Source organism: Catharus ustulatus, chromosome 3, assembly GCF_009819885.2.
Source record: "Catharus ustulatus isolate bCatUst1 chromosome 3, bCatUst1.pri.v2, whole genome shotgun sequence".
Lineage (NCBI taxonomy): Eukaryota > Metazoa > Chordata > Aves > Passeriformes > Turdidae > Catharus > Catharus ustulatus.
Window position 1 is genome coordinate 62,684,291 of NC_046223.1, and position 23,938 is coordinate 62,708,228.

Below are 23,938 nucleotides of genomic sequence, written 5' to 3' on the forward strand. Positions count from 1 at the left end.
TTTTAATCTACTTTACTGTCCACTTATCTGACCTGTATTTAATCAGCTTTTCTTTGAGGATGTTACTGAGACAGCATCAAAAGCCTTAATAAAGCTAAGATAAATAACACTCATTTTTCTCCTTTCATCCATCAAGTCTGTTACCTCATCATAGAAGTCTATCAGATTGGCTAATCACAAACTGTCCCCTAAAAGTCCATGTGGTCCTAAAATCATCATTTTAGCTACATGTACCATTCACATTTACCGTTTTACACGTACGTGTTACTTAAGCCCATGCTATACAATATCCTATTAAAACGAGAACTAATTCGTCTTTCTCAGATTATACTGTAAGGCACACCTTTGATCTGTTCAATTTCAATGCATTTAAAGCAAAATTAGCAAGATCAAGGCTGTTGGTGATTACAGTATCAAGGCAGAATGCAAAATATATTTTTCACATCTTAGACTCCCAGCTTCTCATAGAACAGGTTACCTGTTTCTGATTTATTTCCATACAGACAGTATTCTGGGGCCTGAATTAGCTGAATAACTGAGAAATACTGCAAATAACAAAAAAAGCACAATAAATTGAAAAATTAAATTGTTTATTTGTGTAGTAATATTACTACTATGCATTAAATCAGAAAGTGTCCAGCTGCATATGAGAATATGAAAGAATACTGTGAACACTGTTAGTTTTACAGTATTCTTTTGTTCTAGTATATTGAAATAGTTCTCGTATGTCACCTAAATTTGTTCACCAGAGACTTTGCTACAAAAGGGTTCCTAAAAGACATGTAAGAGCTGTAGTACTGTATTCATATATTTGTAAATTATATATATGCAATATATGCAGAAATGAAAATACAGTAGACTGTGCATCTGCATCTGTAGCCACAGTAGTAAATTTAAAATTCTTCCTATTTCATGAAGAGAACAGAATATGTGCAGGATTTCAATATCTTTAAATATATATTTTTTGAGAAAGATTATTTAATAATATTTATTTTCTCCATAAGAAAAATTGACAGATAATTTCCCTGCCTTCCATATATTTCGTCCCCTTACTTGAACTGTGACTGAATGGAAAAATCAAATGAGGTCTGACCAGATGGCTGTCAGCAAATCAGTGACAACATACCATGGTTTAGAATTAGACAGAAAATGTGCAACCTGGTATATAATTTCTGCTTGTAACCGCTAAAGACATCTGGCTTAGAATACAAGCCAGCCTGAAAATCCCTACACATACTTACTTTATCATTCATGAAAATTGAATTATATCATTATCTCTTAATACTTCTCTGTTAAAGCTGTGCCTATGTGTATTAGTGGAAATGCTCCTTTTCTCCTTTATAAAAGTAGACACAGCCATCACAGATGTCACATCTTTACATTCCATTAAAATCAGTCCAAACTGCATGCAGATGAATCCCTGCACATTGCTTTAAAAATGCATAGGATGACACATCAAGGAAAAGAATTCTTCAGGTCTTCCAATAGGATTTTAACAAGTTTCACTGGTACTACAGTCACTAATATGACATTTATTTGCATGATTAAAAGTTTTAGCAATGGACTGTCAGCTGGAAACAAACTGTTTGTTTTTAAGAAGTATGAATCAAATGCACGTCTCTTGGGTTTTCCTTTGGCTGTTCTCACTGTTCGGAAAGTTAGAAAAATGCCCCCCTCCCCTCACAGTTTTCATGTTCCCCACATTAATGCATAGCAACAGCTCTTTATGCAACTTTTTCTGATTAACAGAAGATGCTTTCAGTCATTCAGGCAAGACACTGCTCCATTCATGGGGACCTTCGACACTGTTCGATTCTTCAAGAACTGTCCCTGAAACACACAGTTCCACATTATGTAATGATACTTCGAGCATTTGTATTGACATGAAACAGCTGCTCGGCTGGTCCATACAAAAATTATATTTCAAATGTTAAGGTCTATGCAGACTTAGCAAGTCAGTAACACTCACAAGCATAGATGTGATCATTGGCTGTAATATTTAAAACTAATTCTAATACTTAAGTGTTCCCTGGATCAGTTGGACTGGGAAAAAGAGGCCCAACAAGTCAGAGCTAGATAGGTTAGAAGAGTGACAGGTTTAACTGCTTGTAACTGTATAAATTCACAACCACTAGAACTGGATGATAAAGGCACCTACTAATGCTTTCCAAGTTAGTAATACACTTGATTACCCTTTTCATAGAGTCCAGTTACTGAGACATGGAATTGAAGAGAACGATTTTTTGATCAGTGAAAATCCAGAAAAAGGGAAGAATTTAAAATAGGTACTGAGAGTTGAAATAGGCAGGAAACCTAATACTGCAGATAGGCAGCAATGAAATGCAGTGCTCCTTTTATGCAAAACTGGGGGGATTTTGATATATGAGCTGGAGTAAATGGTAGAGCAAGAGAGGCTCCTTTTACAGGCAAAGAGAACAAGGGGATAAACACAGACATTGTCAAGAGAGAAAGGGTTAGCATCAGGAAGTTCCTGAAAGGAAGAAGTGAGATACACTTTTATAAGACAAAAGGATTAAAGAACACTCAGTAGATGTATCTGAATCTTAATGCAGAAGAAAGGGTGATCAAGAGACCACCAGTTCTGGCAGCCCTTCTGCTTTTGAAGCCCACAACACCTGAAGAGTAGAAGCAGGAAGACAAGGAGAGCACCACATGACACAAGGGTGTAGGCAGTGACACATGGAGATGCGCTGTATTTCTCACATTGGGGCACAGAGTAAGAAAGGCAATAGGTGAAGTGGGAGCAGTAGAGCACAAAGGGATTCCAGGCTGAAAACACAACATCAATAAGCACATTTAGCAGTGAGAGACAAGAAGTTGTGTAACAGAGAAAGCTCGTAAGAAACAAGTCAAAGGCTGTTCCCAAAGAGAGGAAAGATGATTGGAAACTTTTATACAATAAATTTGGGTGGGAACACATAACTCTGGTTACTAAGAATACAAAGACTGTAATCTTCTCCTTACACCCCAGAGGGGAAAAAAAAGCCGCCTTTTATGAAGGACAACAGAAGCCATCACCCCAATGTCAAAAAAAAAAAAATTGCAAGACAGACTGGTATCATTTCTACAGGCACAGTGGGAGAGACTGAGAATTTTCTTCAGAGTAATTTTCTGTGGAAAGGGCTTCCAACTGTGCAATGGCCACTGTAGAATCAGCAAAGAACAAAATGCCTGAAGCCACATCTCTTAATTTGAAAGTTTCAATTCTAAAGTTTTGTTTGCATTTTCTAATAAAGAAATAACATTGATTCTTATCTATTTTTTTTCTCTAACTAGTGCATAGTTGCATCTATTAACACATCTCAGCTTTTGTTATGCACTAATAATTTGCCCTCTCCTTAAAATCCCATGCCTAATTCTAAGTCCAAGAGAACATCTTTTACATTTCTATCATAAATCCTTGTACTGAAATTCCTGAGAAAGTTAGCTATCAGTATCAAGTCTCTTCACTCTTCTACAAGCACTGTCTTTGAACCTTCATGAAACCTGACACTACATATAATTATTAGACTCTGCATTATTTGAGTGTCACATAAAGGACCTGAAAAAAGATTCTGACAAAAAAATACAAAATAATTCCCTCTGAAAGATTCATGTTTGAAATATTTTTAATGTTGGACCCTTATCACAAAAATAAGACTATTATAAGGTAATAATAAGTATATTCTTATTTTAATCTACACTTTACATGTTTCCCATATTTGGATTACATAGGGAATCTTCAAAGTTGGGTTGGGTGTGAAAAAGCCATTTTCATGCAGTCTATGTCCTAACTTTGCAAAATTCAAATACTGATCTACTTAATGTCTTTCCATATAACTATTACTTTCAGGCAGCAGACAATTCCACTCAGCATTACCTAGCATAAAATATATCTTTTTGTACTCCAAATATATTAACCTATATTAATCTTGGCATCTTTGCAGTGCATCCAGCTGTTCCTAGACTAGGACAAAGGCAAAGCCATTTGAAATTTACTACAGCTCCCAGGCAGCACACCAGCAGGAACCAGGGAGGCTTTCAATAACACTAGGGAGAATCGCCATATTTTCAACCCTTTAAATCTTACAACATGCCTAAATGTGTCCTTTTTGATAAGTTTTTATCAATTTGTTGAAAAAATTAAATTTGTAAGACAGTGGAGATCAGTTTAATATCCTGTGACAGGAAATTTTCTTTTATTAGAAACAGAGAAGCTATCCAGTTATTGGAAAGATAACAGAAATACACATTTCAATTAATTCTTCATATTACAAAAGAACCCCCAGGGCCATCTTTAGCCAACTACTCAACTCAAATTAGAACTATTCACAAATATTCCTCAAAGATTTCTACTCAACTGCATGCCCACCTCTCATATAATCAATATCTGAGAGACAGCGCACATGGGTTAGTAGATGGGTTTTCTGTGGAAGTGGTTTCTCTCTGTAAGATGATATTGCTGGTCGTTATCCTTTCTTAAATAATGGTTCAATTGTACTGTCAATGCAGTTGAGGCCAAATAAAAGTACCCCTGCTGTCATGCAGCACAATTCCATATTCTGCTGATTCTTGTGGAATGCTCATACTTGATTCATCTTGCCCCAAGCATTGACAAAAACATGTAATATGTCACTATTTTACCATCTTAGAGTTTTCTGTTCTTTTAATCAATATGCATTCTAATCCTTCTTCCCTATTTTAATTGGATCCTGCTGACTATTTTTATCACACAGCTGATCTCCAGCAAGCAGTTGTACTGTACCAAATGGGATTATAATCTCTATACACAGATTAGAGTTGAGCTCTTGTGCTCTCATCTGAAAGAAACCTAATGGAGAAATCTGAAGGACAAATACTGTAGTTCCTTTAGAGTGACAAGTCTCCAAAGAGTTCTGCAAGAACCTGAATCTCTCATTTAAGGGAGAACTGGTATTAAAAATCCAAGACAATGTTTTTCTTAAGTATGGCTCCTTCTCCTTAGGCACCTCTAAGAGATTTTATTTATAACATTCTCCTTGAAATACACAAGGAAGGGTATTGGAATTCTCATGTTATGCATACACTCATGACACTGATTGTGTACAGTACAATTTATCTTTAATACTCTGATTTTATATGATTATAAACTGATGAGGCTACACATAAAGTAACTTCCAAAACAGTGTTACAAAAGAAGTTGTCAACTGTACAAGTTCCTAGTAGTATATTTAGAAAATCTCAATGTGAGGACTATGATCTGTCCCTTACTATACCTGCAATCTATTCTGTGCACGTGATGCTTAGGTCCTGACCACAGAAGCCTTCTCCCCCATTACACACAGCTGCCATTCCCACTGGGATTCCAATGGCTGAGGCAGCTTCTCGCAATAGAATCACTCTGGAACAGCCTGTTTTAAAGCAAATTCCTCTGGAATTTCAGTCTCAAGAACCACTTCCCTAAGCTTTTGTCTAGTTCTTACCAGACTATATACCAATATGGGAATTCTTTTCCCCATTATAATTGCACTTCTCTTTTTTTGATGCTACAAACTATTATGCTCTCAGTCTTCTTGGTTCTAAAAAATGCCATATCTGAATAACCAGATGGCTTTCCTATGGACAAGACACTGAAATAATATAGGCATGAAAATATAAAATAAAATATCCATTTATGAGAAAGGAAATTTTGGCAAGCAGAATTACTTACGAAAATGTGAATATGCAGTTATGAAGAGATATAAATTATACATATGAACCAAAAATCTGTAAGATAAACCTCTGATCTGCCAATACCTAGAGAAAGAGGCTCTGAAGTTAGGGAAGCTGAGGGCTGTTCCTTCAGGTCAAAAAGATCCACTGGTTTTAATTGGAAGAATTCATATCCATCTGATGTAGACGACACAAGGTACTGTCAATGCAACAGCAAAAACCTCATATATGTTTTTTTTACACAATTTCCATGTTACTGTTTTATTCATTTCCATTTTTACTATAAGTCTGCTTTTAAAAGCATAACAATTTTTTTCCTATTAGAGCATTGTGCTTGTAAACAAAGACAAAACAAAACCCATGAATTTCTTTCATGTGGCACTCCATAAAGGATGGGATTTGCTTCCCTCTATTTCTGTCACTTTTCTGAGGTTTAAGTTAAAAGAAATGGAAATAGCTTTTAAAAATTCCACTGCCATGAAGTATACACTTATGAATCAATCACAGTAATGTCTGGAAGGCAAAATATCAAAGTTCTGCTTCAAACTCTACTGATTTATTCTGAGACCCACATTAAAACTCTTTCTCCACTTCTGTAAAATGGAGATAATATCTGCCCTGTTTTATAAAAGATATGGAAATTATGTTGGAAGTAAAAGCCTAGAGGTAAAAAAAAAATTAAATATATTTACATATGTACTTTTTTTATCCCGATGTTGCAATGTACCTTTTATTATCTAAATGTACCTTTTATTATTTCTAATAAACAGCAAAAAATGTACCTATCTTTTTTTGACATAGGACATTAAGGAAGGTCAAAGGGCACCTTTCATTCTGCAAACATAAAACTTACCTGGTTAGGGAAGAACAAACACACATATATATATATACACATCAGTAAATTAGGGGAGACCACCCCAATACACTTCCCATGAACCATTTATTTAAATATAATGTTCAAATTAAAATCTGACAATGTCTTTCATTGTCACATTGCATATTGCAGCTTTTAAAACAGCTGCAATATGCAATGTGACATTACACTTCATCATCTTTTAAACATAGGGAATCCTCTCTATCTGTCTCAAGTATTAACACCAAAAACAGGCAATAGTGATTCTGACTCCCTTTGTAAAGGAACTTAAATATCTGTAGAATAATTTATTAGATATTTTAGAATTCTCCTGAATTCCCTTCGTGGGGAAATTCCCAATCCATAGGTTACACAGCTTAATACACACTTACTCATCATGGCAATGAGTGCAGAAAAAAAGAGTGGAAAATTTCAGTAAAAATCACTAAATTAACACAGGAAGAAAACCAATGTGAGCCTCTTGCATAGTTCTGCAGTCTTTCACACTTCTTCTCTTTTAAGCACCAGGGTCTAAGGTCCTTTTTTGCCCCTCATCACAGAACCAACTTAAATCTACATCTACAGTTGCACAATCTATTTTGATAACAGCTAATGCTCTGTGTGCTGGGGAAAGCATCTTAACAGTCAAGCTACTTAACAGTCAATGTAATAAACTTAGTAACTCCAAGTATCAGATGACAGAAGCTGACAGACCAACTGAATACAATGCTGATAACTCCAAGTTTACTCATCACAGTTAAGTAGCAATGTGGTGTATTATATGTATTTAATTCTACATCAATAAATCTAACATAAATCCACTAAGAATATGTAGGTTCTGCTGTCCATTTCTAAGCATCTCTTATATGGCAGAAGCAAGAACCTCTGTGAGTAGTTATCTTAAAATACGAAAAAAGATATGAAAAATATGACTTCCTGTAAAAATTCCACAAGAAATTCAGAGTGTGTATATATGGACACCCAGGAACCTGAAGGACATGTAATTGAAAGCCAATTCAGCTTAGACAGAAATGTGAAAAAAATAATGCATTTTGATGGTTTTTCATTTCCATATGCTCTGATGAAGTACATATTTAAGTTGGAAGAACATGACAGAAGTAAGGTGTTATGGGTCAGAATTCAGGTGCTGTGTCTTAACTGGGCCTTGTTTAGAACTGGCAGAATTCTTAGGCAGAGTATGCATTACTTGTCTCTGGTGACAAAAATCTTCCAATGGCAGCTACCAGAAGTCAGATGAAGTCAGACAAAGAAAAGCACATACTAATTTCTTAATTTGATCAGAAATGCCTAGTCCAACAACTATCCTCATTCATGCTATGGTTTACTTCTGCAAGTTTATCCTGCTTCTGCAAGGCACACACTGAGAGCATAATTAGTGAATTTCCTTTTAATGGCCTTGGCTAGTCCTCACTGCTCTGCTGACTTCTTTATTGACGCTTATCTGGTTCTGTACATTTTGCTGATATAAGCATTTATGTCACAGAAGTAAAAAAATCCTGGCATGTTTTCTGACTATAGAAGTATTTTTTCCCTCCTAATGAAGTAAATTCTTCTCAGCAAAGTGGTAAATCCCACAACCTTCTCCTTAAAGACATTATCCACTGCTACTTTATTTCATGTATGTGGATGTGTAAAGAATGGAAATAAAAATCAAGTCAATGTCAAAGCATGGATGATGCATTAAAACAATGAGTTACAGAAAGGCACCGAAAAACTACAGTGATGTAAATTATTTCAGAACCCACAAAGAATCCTCTCAAAATGAACTTCACACAAGCTACATGAAAATTTTGAGAGTTCATCACTATGTAATAGAATACTATGCTATGTCTGTTTATGGGACACAACATTTGTGTCAGAAATTAGTAATATAAAATATAGTTAATACATAGTTACTCTGTTACTACAGAGTAGTTAATGTAGATACAGACATATACAAATATACATACAGTAATTTCACGATTACAAACCGTACAGATTATAAGCCGCATTTCCAGGGTTTAGGTCCTCGTCCATATATAAGCCGCAACGGATTATTAGCCGCACTTTCGTTCATAGCGAGGATCCGTGCGCAACTTTCACAAATTTGCCAATTAGTAACAGAATTGTGGCATAGCAGGGTTTACTGGCTTGGGGCGGGGCCAGGCAGGTTTGGCCCACTCATGGTTGCCGATGGGGTCGGGTGGCCCAGCTCGGCACTATGGCTCGGAGGGGCCGCTCGGGGCTGGTCGGGCGGTGCTACCGCTGCCAGGCTCGCTCACCCCCTCCTGCCGCCTGCACCGCCGCATTTGCTCGCCCTGACCCGTCTCTGCTGGGCTCCCCCGCACCGCCAGGGTCCCCTGCGCTGCTGGCCCCGGTTCTGCTGGGCTCCCCTGCCCTGCTGGCTTGGGTTCTGCTGTCCCACCCCCACCCCAACCCCGGCACCGCTGGCCCCGCCTCTGCCAGGCTTTCCCACCTCTGCCGGGGCCGGCCGGGCTTCAGCTTGGCTTGGGGCTGCCGTGGGCTCTCACTTCCGTGTTGGTAACTTTTAGAATATTGTTCATATATTGGCCGCTCCGGATTACAGGCCGCACTTCCGAGTACGGACCAAAACTGTAGTCAAAAAGATGTGGCTTGTAATCATGAAATTACTGTAATTAGAAATAACACTGCTAATTTGAAAAGAGGGTTGTAAATAACAGTATAGACCAGCATATCCGGTAAACATTCCAGATTCAAACCCAGCCTAAGATGACAATTTATTAGAGTCTGTGGTACTTATGTGAAGTAAATGTGAACTCCTTATGACTTGAATAATGTTAAAGACAAACATTTGCATTAAAGCTAGAAGAGAAGGGTCCTCCCTTGATTAAGAAAATATTTAGCAGAAGACATCAGGAAAACAAGAGTCTGAGGTAAACAAAGAGTCATGACTACATTAAGCCACAAGAACTCAAGAAAGGGCAATGATGACAGATTTCAAGATGCTCAAACTGGAGACCAAGAAAAACTGCTCTTGATGAGCAGTATAGCCCTGGAACAGGTTTCCAGAAGGGCTGTGAAATCTCTGTCCTAGCTGGTTTTTAAGATTTAGCTAGACAGTCACAGATAAAACTGTATTACTCTAACAATATTCCATCTTAATAAACTCATTATGTACAGGTCATGTTACAGTTTTTGAATCACAGAAGATTAGATTTCAGTAGTCCTTTCTCACCAATATTTCTATGGTTAACATGTGATAGAAAAAACAGAAGAATAAAGGGGAAGTATTCAAAAAAGGCTTAGGTCAAAAAAAAAAAAAAACCCCAAAAAAACCCCAGTCCAAAACCAAAAGAAAAACCCATTGAGATCCACCTACTATTTTTAGCTTGTTTTTAATGGCTATCTTTAGCTATTTTTAGTTGCCTATTTTTAGTAAACATGACATAAAATAAATGTATGAGAATCCATAAATTCATACCTCTTTTATCCAGACCATACATTTAGACCACTTGGACTTAAATTCTCCTGATCTTTTGGGGGGTTATTTTTTCATTTGAGAAATCATCACTATATGTTCTAACCAGATAACCTTCTGTGATCATCAGAAAGGATACAAAATAATAAGGAAACCTTGCTGTTTCTTCTTACAATGAGATGCTAGGGTATTTATTTACTTACTGACTGAAGTTGAAGTGATTTTTCAAAACATCTTTTTTCAAATAATCCATTTCTTTCCTTTAGAAGACTTTATTTTAGGATTATTCCATGGTTTCCAAGGTTCTCCATTATTATGTAGCCTATATCCATCGTGAACAAAATGGTCAGCTTTATGTCAACATCAGTAATGTTTCACTTAACTGAGAAAAAGAAAAGTGGAAGCTTTGTCTCTCGGTGATCTTTAATTTTGCACGTATCTTGTTTCTACTCAGGTTAGCATAATTTTACAGTTACCTTAAATCAATCTTGAGCATGTCCTGCCACTGAAAATTGCAGATTCCCCTTCTGCCCATATCCACACCTTTTTACCATATTTTTGTCAACTGTGGAAATCATTTGACTCCATATTAAGCTGGAATTGCATATGCACCTGAAGAAAAAATTAGTATCTGATAAGATCAGTAATCTAACTCACAATATGAGCACCAAATCTCTAACAATCACATGAAAGAAATGAGGACAAACTCTTGTGGGAAATCCATGGGAAGGGGTAGGTTCATCCCTTTCTGTAATTGCACCCTGTTACAGGCACATCAGGTCAACTATGGAGCCACAGGTGTTCTCCCCCTTAATTTGTTTATTTATTTAGTTGCAAATGCATATAGTCACAGACTCACTGTTGGGCACTTAGTGCAACAAAATGCAACCACCAGATCTTTAGAGGGTTAAAGCTCAAAACTTGAAAAAGTACTGAATTAAACTTGGATTTCCTTGGGCACAATTCCACCAGGACAACAATTCAAATGCCTGTCAGCACTGGCACACTCCCATCTATGCTTAAGCACGCTCTTTTCAGAAATTTATCCACGCCAGAAGCCTTGCAGTTTACAAACACATTTGCTGTCAGGAACGGCATGCCAGTTACCTCAGATGGGTGGTTGGCACCACCACCCAAGTAGTGCAGCCTTGCACGCTTCCCTGTTCCTTGCTGTAACTACAGACTACAATTTATAAAGCTTCTTGTAAAAATTGAGCAAGGAAAGACCACCCATAAAATTGAGATGCAATTCTAGTTTGATACAAAGTTATTGGTTCCAATTAGTGTGAGTGCACTCTCTGTAGTCTGTAACCCTTCTATCCAAAAATCTCCAGCTTCCTTCTCTTCTCTGGTAGTCTTCGCAATACTCAACCACATCAATAGGAATTTAGTTAAAACTGAAGGTCTAAAATCTGCAGAGTATTATTTTGGTTCCTAGTGAGACTTTTTTCTTGCTCAAAGGCGGTAGCGTGAAACATTTTAAGAGAATTGAATGATGAACTGGACATAGCATAAAAGAACTTTTCTTCATTTACATACAGAATACCTACCAGATAGAGACTAATCATATAAAAGCTGGTTAAGTCAAGATAAAATTATTTTGGAGGAATACAAAAGGGGCATGGGAATGGAAGGCAACTGAAATATTAAAAACATCCAAAGATTATATTTTCCCATTTGAGGTCTTTTCAAACATTCCCACAGGCAAGTGACAAAGGTGAAGACCTTTAAATAAGTAACAGAGATTTAGAGAGTAGATTAGAGATTTAGAGAGTAGATTGTCATTAAAATGATGAACGAAGTTAGTTAAAGTTATTCTTAAGGAAGAGACTTTTTATGCCTTAGGATTTCTAGACTTGGGTAATAAGACAGCAATTAAGTGACAGAAGAATAAGCTATTCAAGGAGGATGCAAAATGAGGAAGAACAGATGTGGTCTTGCAGAAAACTTAATAGGCATTTCTCAACTTCTAACAGTACAAAAATATCACCTTCCTACCAAAAAAAAAACAACCAAAAAAAAAGTTAATAAAAAAGAAAACCTGGTACAATTTTATTAAATCATGAGATGTGGGGCTTTTTCTACATTTTATGAAAATACCACTATTAGCCACTCCAAAAAGCATAGCATGAAATCTGGCTTTGGAGTTTCCTCCAGGCAAAAAGGCTTGATTTCATTTCTTCAAACAAAGCAGCATAACCAGCTCTTACTTAACAACATTTCTCTTTCAGTTCCTGCAAAAATACAAAGACTCCACCAGAACTATAAAAGTTCTGACTTCGTCTGTGACCTTCTGGCAGTAATGCCCATATTCAAAACAGAAAAAAGAGATATGGTGCCTAGTTATTCTCCAAGCTTCTGAAAACATTTCTGAAATTGAACCATGAAGACTAACTCTATTATACAAATTATTGACCAAATAAAATCCGTGTGTATTCAAGGCACAGATATGGTAAGCAGTAACACAAAGCAATTGTTTTTTACCTCCATCTAGGCTGAGAACTTATATGTCAGAAAAATATTTCTTCTCTTTGTTCACCTTAGTGAAGTCTGATTTTTCCTCACTCCCATGTGATACAGCCTAGAAGAGATTTTGGTATGTGTATGAAGACTGCATGTATTTATCTAGATACCTTGGTCCATGGCTGTATGCAGTGTCTCATTTAACAATAAAAATCTTCCAAATATAACAAGACTTACATCTTTTAGATAAAATTCCTGCATTGCTACTTGAAAACTTATTTGCTGTTATTGTTGTCTTGCTCATGACTAATAAACCTGGAATCATCTTGAACAGCTGTCAGCCAACAGGTGCTGCTGCATAACATTGGAACACCATGCCATGAATTGGAATCAATTTTGTCTCCATCATTGCAATCAGGCAGGCACAACAACTGCAGCATTTTTAATATTATTTTTAATATCCTGCAGAAACTTAGTTGGGAGATGAAACCTTACTGTAAAATTAACAAAGCACACCTTACCGTAATTATAATTATTACAGCTACACATTTTATGAGATTTGTAGGGAAGCTATAGCAAAGGTCTTCCTCTGTTGCTGAATGCAACTGACAGGTAGTGAGATGAGCACAGAATACACAAAACATTCTTGAAAATGGTGTCTTGAGTTTCATTAAGTCCTAGATCATGCAATCCAAAGTCAGCTACAAATAACTCATAACTTACCAACAAAATTATTTCTTAAGTTAACTCTTTGTGTTTCAAGGCTTTCCTTGAACTGCACTGACAGACACTGAGAATTTAAAGCCCGTGTAAATACTGGTTTTGTATCTAACAAAGAGATGGTTCACAATATTGAATATCTAATAATGCAAGACTGATGTAAACTTCTCTGAACTGCACTTTAAAATTGTTCTAGTTATTCTAATTCCATAAGAAATTTTGTAAACAAAAATTAGAACTCTAGCACTGTTAATAAAAAGTACTTTCATAAAGGAATCTATCTTTGACCTCATGTGGAAGCCAGGAGTAGAACCCTGTTATAGTAGCTGACACGTGTAATTTCCATAATGGGAGAGAGAAAAAATTGATTTCTGAAAGTTCGGTATTCTCCTGAAACCAAGACCAGATGTGAACAACTCTTCATTTATTTAACTGGTGCTTTGATCTTGCGAATTAAACACATTAAAGTAACAATTTTTATATTCTTGACAATAAAATACTATGATTAATAGAATGTTTTGAAGATTTCCATAGAATGACCTGATTTGTAATGCTAATATGCAATGCCTTATGTGGTCAGAGTTGTCAAGGGGTATTACAGAGCCTTGTTGCATCTTCACTCTTCCCAGTTAGGCATTCTCTCAAAGGTCTTCAAGCTTGTTAGCAATCAGGCTTTATTGTTCAGCTTGTCAGGAATGCACTCTGTGGGGACCCAGAAACCAGTCTGTCAAGACAGTGCTATAAATATGTAAATCTAAACAAATCAACAACCCACACAATTTTCAATCTTTTTTTTCCCTAAAACTCTAGCATTATTTTGATGAAAGGCATAGTCCAAGGTGACCAGAAATCAACCTCTTCAACTGACACAATCTCCCTTCTCTCATTGGAGCTAAGAACCACATAATCAAATATATATTTATCTTATTACTGTTTCAACATTTCAAGAGGCCAAATACTTCTTGTCAATTAGTGCAATTTTGCAAGTTCTGTGACACTTTCCATCCCACAAACACAGCTGTGCAACTGAAAACGTAACATCAAAGTGACTTCCCAAAACAGTCAAAAAACAAATTATATATATAATATGTATTTCTCAGTTCTAGCATAATTTTCATAGATGAATATCCATTTTTCAAATGCTCTGTGTCTAAATCTAATTAATAATATCCTGTCTCCAGATACAGAGTGATCCAAGAGGATATTTTCAAATTTTCATTCTTTGTTTTCTGCATATATCAACTTTTCAAAACTGAATTTCCACAGAAGACAGACAGGTAGAGTTATCTGAACAAATATTATGTCTTTTTCAGTTAAGCTCTGTCAATAGGCAGAATTAAATTATGCCCCTCAAGAGATACCTCTTAAGTAGCTAATACAAGCAGGCTGAATCATACTATGGAGATATCTAATTCTTGTCTAAGTTAGATGAGAAAAAAAGCTACCATAGTACTTATAGTAGAATTTCCTCCTTCTGGGATTTAACAGTAATTGCACTAACAAGTCTCATACTATTTATGTACAAGTGTATGGCTAATCCTAATAAAACCAGAGTGGGTGAAACTGCAACATGCACAAGCAGTCTATACTCCATGCTGCTTGAATATTTATTTTAAATATCAAATTACTTCAAGAAGTCAAAGATTTTCAAGAAAACTAGTGAAGTGTGTTTCACTTGGGGAAAAAAAAAAAAAAAATCTGAGATTTCCTATCCTGGGCCACAACATCATAACATCAGAGCAGGCAGGAGCTCTTCTGACTGGCAGCTGAAATATTTTCACATACCCTGCAGACCTCCCAGGGATAGGGATCAGATTATTATCTCTGTCCCAGCCTCTTCCTCTGGTTCTGAGGGCCCTACTTCCTCTTCATCCCTCACTATGTGCACTGATTTTGTCTTGGATTTCTTCCCTGTAGGGACAACTGCTACTGGAATATGTGGTTCCCCTGGTCAAGCAGCAGTCTGCAAGTTATTGGGGAAGATTCCCTCCTGCGCTATCCTTTCAACCTAGCTCTCCACAACTGCTGTCTCTTATCCACTGAAGCAGATGTCCTATTGTAGGTGGCTATCACATTGGTTAAGCATTTCTCCTTCACAAATCCATGCTGACTACTCCCAACTACTTTCTACTTTATAAGTACTACTACTTTATATGTTTGGAAATTAGTTCCAGCCTGGGAAATGTTTTAAGCCTCAACTTCTCAGGGATTCACACAAGACTCACCAGCCTGTAGCTTCCTAGATCTCTGTCTCATGCCTTCTGAAGACAGAAATGGCAACCAGATCTGTGGAGTATCTAATTTTTATGGGGAGAGGAAGTGTAGCACTAGATCAAAATACATGGTCCAGACTAGGTATGCAGTCTAAAAAGATCAACTCTAGCACAGTAATACAGGAGTATAGAGCAACAGTTAGATTTATGAAACATGTAATCAATAAACTGACAGTACATGACATCACTACTGATGTCAAGAGATTGACCAGTTTGACTTCTGTCTTCAAAATCATTCCTCACAAGTAACCAAAGCGACGCTGATAATGTAAGCTGACCCATGCCTGAGCATCTGCACTTACTTGGGGTCACTGCAGCAGCAGACTGTAATTAGCCCTCCAAAGCAGATGATATGTCAGTAACATGATACAAATATTTTAGGTGACACACATGTTCCTCACACAATCCAAGAAATGAGAAAACAAAATATGCAATCATATTCAGCTTTGCTTTTAATCTTCAGCCACCTTGTATATTCTTGACTGACATGTACCTTTTGTACAGAAGTTTGGATTCCTGACAAAAGTTTCTAGAAAATGTGTTTTAAGCAGTTTCATAATTTTCCATGAGGCCTGACAACTTCCTCACTGTCTGCTAAGAGGTGAATAAAACCCACACAGTGTAATACATTACACTTAAATTCCATCATCCTATCCTCTAGATGACAAAAAATCAACTAATTATCACAGCCAATTTCACTGCCAATCTTACTTGCTCTAGTTAAAGGAAAAGAAGGAACTGATTGGATACTGCTGAAGTAATAGCTTTGTGGATAAGTGATAATCAAAGGCAAAACCACACCGATTTGTATTGTAAACTGATCACATTACACTGAGCTCTGTAACAGACATGTAAAACTTTTATTTGTGCAATTACATGTTAGATATTCAAAGCAGATCCCAGACGCTAGGAATCATCCTACTTCTTAGTTTACAGGAAAAGCAAAAATATAATGTCATGCCCTTTACTTCATGCTTTCATTGCAGTAGATGAGAAGTAAACAATAGATATTAACAGTGAAAGAACTATTTTCTCAGATTCCACAATTATTTCCACAGTTAGCTGTACCAAGGTACCTGTGAGTTTGTGCCTGTCAAATTCTCAGGAAAGAGCCTAGAGAGTATTCTGCTTTTCCCAAATGCCGGTTTCTTCCACTGCAGGCACACGTATGCCCTAGAAAGACTAATATCTATTCTTACAGTCATCCATTTGTGATAGCTGTCAAGGGTTGCCACTCTCAACATACTACATATTATATATATTTCAGAAATCTGCCCTGTTAGTAGTGAGCTGCTAATCTCATAGCTTCTTGCATGTAAAACAATAAAAGAAGAAACAAAAAATGTTTAACCAAGGAGAAATTATTAGATGTATTTTTGCTCTCATCACCCTAAATTTATCTTCATGAGAAACAGTCAATGCCAGGGCATCAGTGCCCTAACCTAACCATCTTGATATAGTGTTGGACATTTCACACAGTACCTCCTACGTTACAAACACACTTGGTAACTTCTGTTAGACAGTCAAGAAACACAGTTCATCCCCAGAAAATAGCATCGGTAGTTGTAATTATTCTTGTTTGCTTCTGATAGCCACTGTCACTGATTTCAATTTGAAATACAATAAAAGGTACATATATTATGCATACATTCAATGTTCACTACTATTAGATTACTGGGCAATGATACTTTTCCAACATAAGGTAAACTAACAACTTTTAAGATGAGGAAGAAACCATAAATAAAACTTTAAGATCTCTAAATAACTAGGAATTTTTAGGTTGTTGACAGAAGAAGAGCAATTGTTGGCTTTATTTTGTTTTCAGTCAAGATATGCCCTCTGCAATCAAGACAGCCAGAAAGTTCTTTTGTACCAAGAGACCAGAAGTCAGGATAAGCGTAACTACATGCTATCCCATTTAATATTTGAAGTAAATGGCTAAATAAATATAGCCCTTTTTTCCATGATTTTTCTAATTTTTCCTGAAGAAAAAATGCCAGTACTTCTATAATGAAAGTTATTTACATCCAATCCACAGATAGAGTTGATATATGATGAAGATTATGTTTCAAGACTTGCATCATTTGGGAGATGTGGCTAAAAATTTTATTTATTAAGGTCACCAAGACTTTCAGTTTTAGAGAGAGGTTTACATTCATTGCTTATGTTTGTAAAGCATTTTTAAAAATCGAAAATTAACAGTATTCACCCAAGAATTTATTTTTTAAAAAATGAAAATCTCTCATGTTATACCAAGAGAAGCCAATCATGACACGGTTGTAACTCAGTTTCCAAACCAATCTGGCAGCACCATGGGAATCTGAACCACTATAAATGCATGGCCAAAAGAAGGGGAAAAAATGTTTCAAAAGCCATAGGGAGCAAACAGCAACAATTGCACTTGTAGTTATTCATGCTAACAGAAAGCACAGTTCTGTATGATGGGCAGCATCTTTTAAAACAGCTGTGCCTTTTGAATTATTAAATTCAGATAAACCCATTAAAAATTATTGTAAGCTGAGGAACTCACCTCCTTGTTTACCCTAGGACTGCAACTGTACTGAACTTTGACTATTCTGAGATCAATTTCCCATTAACTTCAGAGATGCCAGGACTTTTTCCCATTCATTTGCCTTTCATAATATACATGCTATGTTAAAGAATACCTCCTGAAAAAATTCTGAGAGTAAATCAAGGGCCTGGTGTTGCCCTGCTGAGAGGAAGAGAAATCTGTGTATTTTGGGAAATGTTGGATTATTTTAAATACAAGTGCCCTTGTTCACATGGCCTCAGAGTTCAACTAACCAGCAGGAAATGATGAACCCTTCTCATTTCAATTAAGTCATTCCTGAAAAGTCTATTACCACTCTGTAGCATTTCCATCAGGCCTCTTCCTCAGACTGGTACCAAAAGGGAGCTCCTCTTCCAAATTTAAAAGAAGCAGCAGGACACACTGACAATTCCCAGACTCACCAGATTCTTCACATCAGTGTATCCCAAAACATACAGATTCTTCTTTATCAAAATATTCTCACAGGATGTTAAAATGAAAGGCATCCAAAAGGGTCCATAGCAGGTCATTATAAAGTCTAGAAAGGCTGTATTGCCATGTGTGCCTTAAGCATTCAGTCCCTTTCTTCTGAACAAACAGGTTTTGATGTAACTAGTGACTATGGGGAAGATATATTCCACAGCTCACAAAACCACAGGAGAAAATAGGTCCTGCAGTTAGACCAGGATTGCATCTTAAGTTCACAGTTGGCAACTGAATGCCCTAATTCATCAGCACTGTTCCTAGTTAAAAGACATACTCGGAAAAGCAGTATGCTTACTTAGGTGGAATCAGAAATACTGGTCCAAAGGTGACACCTGCCAGGAAGTACAGCAGGCCAAAATTATATCTCACAATATACCCTCACAGTGGCATCCTATGAGAGCTAAGGATACAGATCAGCACCATAAAGCTCCAGAAATCTTCATATTCTCATATTCTCTTCACACAATACCCATTATCTGTTACTTCAAATAAGCAACAAGTTCACACCTGTGTTTCAATCAAAAAATCCCTTAAAACTCTCCCTACTTGGTCTTTACCTGCTGTGTGACACACATCCTGTAGTTACCTTCTTCACCTTGAATTTTATACATCAGTTTGTTAGTCTTTTCCCAGTGGCATTTAAATGTTTAGAAACATGTTCTAATTATTCTGCAACTAGAGAAATTGCACAGATTTATCAACAGTCACTTCCTTGAGACCACAGATTGCATTTCACCTGACTTTTTAACAGATTGAAATCACAGTAATCAAAACCAGAAAATAAATAATTGGCTTAAAGTTAAACATGACAACAGAAGTTATGGTAGGATTTCCAAGAAGGAAAGTATTTTCCAGCTAGAAGGGTGGAAGAATGAAGAATAAGCAGGCTGCTGCTCTGAAAAGTATGAATGGCACTGAGGCACACAAATCTCCTTCACTTACTGCAGAAGAGTTTAAGAGCCCTCTGTTAGCACAGGTACGTTAGATGTATGTGCTAGAAAATCTTGTTAATTGAGTTGTCCACTCATTGATTTAGGTCTTAATGGGACTAGAACAGATTTAGGTATGAGCTTAAGGTTTATAAAGACTGCTTTGAGAATAAAACACAGTAAATGGAGACAGCACTTTGAAACAGGGCAGTTTCTCCCAACAAAATGGCTAGTGTAGAAATATCACAGCAGAAGCTTAGTCACCCAGTTCCTGGAAAGGTAATTTATCAGTCTGTCTCCTGGGGTAAGCAGAGGTTCCTTGAAGGTTTGGTGGTTACAGCAGGTTTACACAGCATATTTACAGACTCTAACACACCTCATCCCAGGTGTCAATTCACACAATGTGAATCCCACCTCCTGTATTAATACAACACTACAACAAAAAAACAAGCAAAAATCCAAAACCCCAAAATAGAACATCTATTTTCCAAACATACAGCTTCCATCAATCTCAGATAGAAACCACTCGTAGACCTTTAATGTGGTCGATGTGTCTCTTCGAAATTACCTCCAAAAACCAGAAACCCAGAAACATTGAACAATCACTGAACAGATACCCAACATTGAACAGACTTCTGAGCTAAGGATAAATTTGACTTCCCTAACTTCAGCTGCATCTTTAGAGGAAAACACAGGCTCTGAAAATGCTGTATATTATCATCCAAAATCATGATTGCTTGTCATCTGTGTCAGACTGAGGCAACACATTACTGCGTCCTATTGCTCAGAACTTCAAACTGTACATGCAAATGGTACAGCACTTGACTCCCTGAACACAGAGAAGAGTGAACACAGAAAGAAGGTGTGCTTGAGCATCAAAAGGATTCTCCCACTGCATATATCCAGTGTATTTTCAGGAATACGTGAGAGTACGTAACGATGTTTCTCAGTTGTCCTCCTACAGTATGAACTTCTAGCTTTATTTTTCATATAATTTTTAGGTTTTTGTGTTGCTTGATAATAGAGTTACACCAAAAGACTACTTTGCAAGTAACATATCTACAACTACAAATTCATTTAGTAATACCATACAAAAATTATAAGGAAGCTATTTTATTTTCAGTAATCAAAAGGGAAATATGAATGATAAGGGAAGTAATAGTTACACAGGCTCAGAACACCTCTGAATGAGAACATTGACTATGCGTAAATGTAATTAAATTTAAAAAATAAATTTAAAAAAAGGCATTATCTGCTCACTACTCCCAATGTCTTTAAAAGATAATTCTCACAAGAAAGGACTTGGTCCTGACCACGAAACTAGAGAACCTGCAGAGTCTTCAAGGCCTTTCACCTGTAGAAATATTGCCATTTTTGGTGGGTCTATATTTTACATCTGATTTCTATGGACAAGAATCTAAAAATGTATCCATTTTTTTAACCGAATCTGCACAAGCAATTGACCTATTTTCATTCATAGGGAGACATTTTTATTCACGGCCATACACATGTAACAGACATAAATCAAAAAAGGATGAAATAGGTTATGAATAAATGGGGTTGGTGAAGGAAGAATGAGCAGTGAGATACTTACAGGTAGTGCTGTGTGATTTACTTCAAAAGAATAAAATGCAATATTCTGTCTTTGAATGCCTAATAAAAACAGGTATTTCAGACCTGCCAAGTAATTAATTTGTAGAATATGCTACACAGATAAGACAGTGAGACAGTTTCTCAACAACAGTGAAATATTAATACTTCTATATTTAAAATCCTGTAGTGCTTCAAACTCTACTAAAGTGAGTCCCAAAGTTCAGGAAAGCAATTTATGCTCTGTATCAGTAACATGGGCACCCCCAGCTAGCCCTGCAGAAAACTGGAACGCAACAGAAAACTCATCTAAAACATGACTGACTGCAGTGAGCAACTGGTTCTTGTGATTAAACTACAGTGTAATTTAGAAATGGAATCCAATAGCTTGAGGTTAAAACATCATGCCCCCACCTCAAGTCTTCTTCATTTTAATTGACATGAAATACAAAAATGTGTTCAGGTCTTTCCTTACAGAGCTGCTTTAAAGCTTACATCCCAGGGGCTGGAGGAAGGCTCTTATGTCAGAATAGGTTCTCTTTGGACAAACAGTATAAAATAAAAAGTTACAAGAAATAAACCCATGTTCAGTTTATGAAGCAGCCCTTTCTACTGAGCAAATAAGAAAGGAGAGAGCACTGTTGAAAATGGTTCTTTACTGATTTAACAGGTAAACCCAAAAGCAAATTGTAACACCTAAACCCCATCATTCTACAGAACAAGAGGAAAATCCCATACACAAGAAGGAAATGTAGACATTATGTCTGATGACAGAGATGATGAAATTAGAAATTCATGTGTACGCTTGCAGAAGAGGATCTAGCATCTTTCTCCTTTGCAGCTGATTTATGCAAGAAGCTTTTCCTTTCCTTTGTGTGCAAATTGATTTCAGAGTCAAAACCAATTCAGGGCCACCTGAAATTCCATTTTGTATGTTTTCATGTACTATAAACATGAATCAAGAAACTGAAGAATGAATGGTCCTATCCTCCTTAAATCACAGTAGAGCTGAAAGAGATTTTGTTAATTTTGCTTTATTTTAACATTGAATCCCTAATTTGGCGACCTAGCTTCTCATTTTCTTTCTAGAGGAGAACATTATGACCTTATAAGAATTAGACTTACATTGCCAATTAAATGCGTGTCTGACCATTTATTCTGTAATGAGTATCCAAATGTGATTCTTAGCTTCAGTAATTATGAATCTAGAATTCAGTCACAGAATTATTTACTGAATTCAAAATGGCCTTCAGTATTCAGAAGTTCTTTGCATTGCACCAGTACTGATCTATTGAATAGGAAGACAAGTTTTATAATGTAAGAACAGAACTATGCTAATCTAATATTAAGTGAACAAACATGAATAAAGGAAATTCTCAGTATTTTTCAGCAGCGTATAGAACCTACAAAATCACTAACAACTCAAACAAATGCACTGAATTTAACAAGGGAATAATTTTTAAAGTAAAATAAAAAAGACGTAATTTTCATTATATCTTTGTAAAAGACAATAATTTTATTGAAAGAGATACGGTTCTTGAAAATAAGAGTATCAAAAGAACCCAAATTAAAAACAAGGTAAAGACAATGTATTTCTCAGTGAGGGACAAAGAAACCTCAATAAACATGGAGTTTCCTATTCCACTGCAATAGTTTATTCTGCTTATAATCAAATTGAAAATTCATAACCTGCCTCAGTACCAAATGCTCTGAATTAGAATATGAACAGAAAACTAACAAAATTATTTTCTTTTCAGAAAGTACAGTAATTTCACTACCATAAGGCGCACCGGACTATAAGGCGCACTATTATTTTGCAGCAAGGAGCCGTGCAGTGCGCAACAAAGTAATGAATTACTGACAGATGCTTAATTTGCAAACATTTTTCAAAGATCAGTGTAGCCTTTAAACGCAGCCCCAGGTGTCCTCCCTGTGCAGTGGGCTCCAGCACTCCGGTCCACCCCCGGTGCCGGCTGGCACTGCTCACGGCTCCTGGTTCCCACCGCACGGTCGCGCTGCATCCCGGCTTCCCCCCGGCCAGCGGCGGTGTTGCTTCTCAGTGCTTTCCTGTGGCACTTTTCCGCCGCTTTTCGGTGCTTTCCCGGGGTGCTTTCTCGCGGTGCTTTTTCGCCGCTTTTTTGCCACTTTTCCATGGCACTTTTTCGCTGCTTTTCTGCACTTTTCCGGGGTGCTTTTTTGTCGCTTTTCGGTGATTTCCCAGGGCGCTTTTTCACCGCCTTTCTGCGGCGCTTATTCACCGCTTTTCCGCACTTTCCCGGAGCGTTTTTTCATGGTGCTTTTTCACTGCTTTTCCACGTTTTCCCGTGGCACTTTTTCGCTGCTTTTCGGTGCTTTTTTGCCGCTTTTCTGCAGCACTTTTTCATCGCTTTTTTGCAGCTTTTTGGTGCTTTCCTGGGGTGCTTTTTTGCCGCTTTTCTGCGCTTTCCCGGGGCGCTTTTTCGCCGCTTTCCCAGGGCGCTTTTTTGCCGCTTTTCAGTGCTTTCCTGGGGCGCTTTTTCGCAGCACTTTTTCACCGCTTTTTCGCCGCTCTTCCTATCTTTCCCGCGGCACTTTTTCGCCGCTTTTTGCTGCTTTCCCGGAGTGCTTTTTCACCACTTTTCCGTGGCGCTTTTTTGCCACTTCTTGGTGTTTTCCCGCGGTGCTTCATGGCGCTTCCCCACGGTCGCGCTGCTTCTCTCTGCTTCTCCCCGCCTGGCGGCTGCACCGGTTCCCGGTTTCCCCCACCCAGTGGCCGCGGCTCCCGCGGTTCCTGACTCCCCCCGCACGGCCACAGCTCCCACAGGTCCCAGCTCAGCTCGCAGATCACACTTCTGGATTCGCCAATTTCTGAACTTTGCACATCAGATAAGGTGCACTGGACTATAAGGCGTACTTCCGGGTTCGGGAAAAAATTTTACTCAA

The 23,938-nt window shown here is 37.3% G+C and overlaps 1 protein-coding gene across 1 annotated transcript in view; it reads right to left on the reverse strand.

Moving 5' to 3' along the window:
- LAMA2 (laminin subunit alpha 2) overlaps window positions 1-13,809 on the reverse strand; it is a 290,666-nt gene extending 276,857 nt beyond the window's left edge. The window contains exon 1 of the mRNA XM_033055719.1: window positions 13,787-13,809. The gene's annotated coding sequence lies outside the window, so the exon portion shown is untranslated. The remainder of the gene's footprint in view (window positions 1-13,786) is intronic.
- Between the last annotated feature and the right edge of the window lie 10,129 nt (window positions 13,810-23,938).